This window comes from Branchiostoma floridae, chromosome 15 (genome assembly GCF_000003815.2).
Source record: "Branchiostoma floridae strain S238N-H82 chromosome 15, Bfl_VNyyK, whole genome shotgun sequence".
NCBI classification, from domain to species: domain Eukaryota; kingdom Metazoa; phylum Chordata; class Leptocardii; order Amphioxiformes; family Branchiostomatidae; genus Branchiostoma; species Branchiostoma floridae.
Window position 1 is genome coordinate 21,010,579 of NC_049993.1, and position 2,474 is coordinate 21,013,052.

The following is a 2,474-nucleotide window of genomic DNA, read 5'->3' on the forward strand; positions in this document are numbered from 1 at the left end:
CACGCTTAGACGTCAGAAATGGCTTATCAGCCTGTTAGACTGTGCAGTTTCCATTGACGTTTACATGAAGCTAGCTTTATTGAAAAGACCTTTAAAGGAATCTATGGACTCTAGAGAAAGAACGTGGGTGATGAGAGACGAAGGTTGTTTATGTCAAGGTTACAGCGACCAACAGAACCTCCGTCCTGTCTATAAGAAAAGCTTCTTAACAATTTAACTTCTAACAGTGTTAGAACTTATGTGACTTATGAAGGTAGATTTATTGAAATAGCCTTTAAAGAATTCTATAAATTCTTAAAAGAGCGTGGGAGATGAAAGAGAAGCTTCCAGTTCTGTAGGCGCCGCAGAAGATTTGTCAAGACATTTGTCAGGAGGAGTTTGTTTGGGATGGATCAAGGAGTCTTGAGCGACCAGCAGAACCTCTGCTTCTGCCTTGCCTGTCAGAAAAGCATCAGTTCAACTCCTAACTTCACGTCTACGTCCCAAGGCCACAGGAACATATTTCATATGATTTGTTTGTCGTGCGATTGTTAGCGAGAACAAAACCGAATATCTACAAGGATCTTTGACAACATTCTCTGAAACAAGATAGCTTAAGTCGAGATCGTAGAGCCAAAACATGCTCTTAGTTCGCTGCCACAAGACTATATCGCATGACAAATCGGAAAGCTATGTCTCGAAAATAACTGTTCCGGTCTAAACTCAACGGTGAATAAAAGTCTTCCAGAAAACCCTTTAAAACAGTACGCCCCCATGTCGCTGTACTATAACGGGCCGAAAAAGTGTTGTTTTGCAGAAAGTTCTTAAAAGTTAATTTTTCTCCAAATGCATCTCTCCGATGACCCACATCTCACGTCCTGACGTGACCCAGTTTCCATGACGTCATCCGTGCCCGGGTGTTTGCTGCAGGATTAGGAGGCGTTAATCCGCCATGTTGGGGGATTAACAGATTTATGAGCCAACCGGAGCTGATAGGTTTACTGCCCTGACGTCATGCAAAAGCAAAGCCCACTCCGCCTCGTCCCACAGTCTCCAAGCAGACCCTACGGTGCCTTAGAAATAGTATCAAAGCTGGGAAGGGACTTAGTATAGCGGCCCGTTTGACTCCCTTTGGCCGGCTATACTCCTTTGGCCGGCTATACTCCTTTGCCAGCTTTGGTACTATCTCTTTAGGCACCGTAGGGTCTGCGTGGAGACTAGTCCTACATAATGAGCTGGCACGTCTCCAATTTTCCTATCTTTGTACCGCAGGAATTCCGTTAAGCCCGTTCCTCTGCAGTCCTGTCCACTCCAACGCTGTCAATCACTTTGCTGACATCATGCGGACAAATCCCGTATCCTATAGGCTCAGTACAGACTGAAGACGTCTTATGTATCTTACTTCTGTTTGCTGAGGCATCTTTGACGGACTCATTGTCGGTCTTTGGGGATGAAAGACTGGGATTGGGAACCTTTATTCAGGAAATGGCAACAAATCCCAACGTGATCTTTTTGCTGCATACAACACGTGTTATGCTGACAAAAGTGCCGGAGTGACTTGTTGCTATAGTGTTTGATAAAGTTGGTTGTATATTGAGGCATATGACCGGATGATGATGTACACATGCATTATCAACCAGGACCAGGCTTGTACATATTCAGCGATGTATATTGAAGCAGTGAGAACGCAACAGGTGCAAAATGCCTGTGTGTATAAAGTCAATCAATCGTTCGTTCGTTCATGGGTTGATGCGTGGCGGCTACAGACAGTTCGGACATTTCTAGCCACGTTGTTTAGAATTAGAAATAGATTCAGAATAGATCTAGATTTCGTTTTCGTTTTAGTCTACCTATGTATTTTTACCATATGCATCATTTTCCTTCTTTTTAGATAAAATTAAGTAGTCTCACTTTGTTTGCAAGGCTTCGTACATGGTCCTGCAATTATATGTTTAGTTAATCTGCCCGAAGATGCCCTTCTTCGTGAGGCATACAATACTGTTTCATTCGGAGAACATGATTGGATTGTCCACGTAAAAAATATCCTCAACTACCAAGGCTTTGGACACATATGGCTGAACCCGAGGTCATACCACATAGACACAATAACCACTCAGTTACGACAACGTTTACAAGATATATACGTGCAAAATTGGCATTCCTCTATTCGAAACAATTCCAAACTCTCATCTCTTTCTACATTGAACAAGCATTACAAGCAAGAAAATTACATTTCAACCATAAAGAGCCTTGACGTTCGTAGGGCAATCACACAACTCAGAATTGGCTGTCACAAATTGAATATAGAAACCGGAAGATTCCAAAAAATCCCTATTGACCAGAGGGTTTGTCCATTCTGTCCAGAGCTAATCGAAGATGTATATCACTTTATGGTTGTATGTCCCAAATATTCCCGATATACGCAATTCTCTATCCAGAAGACTGTCATTTAGTACACAAGGATTTATCCAAATGGACTTGAAGTGCAAATTCAG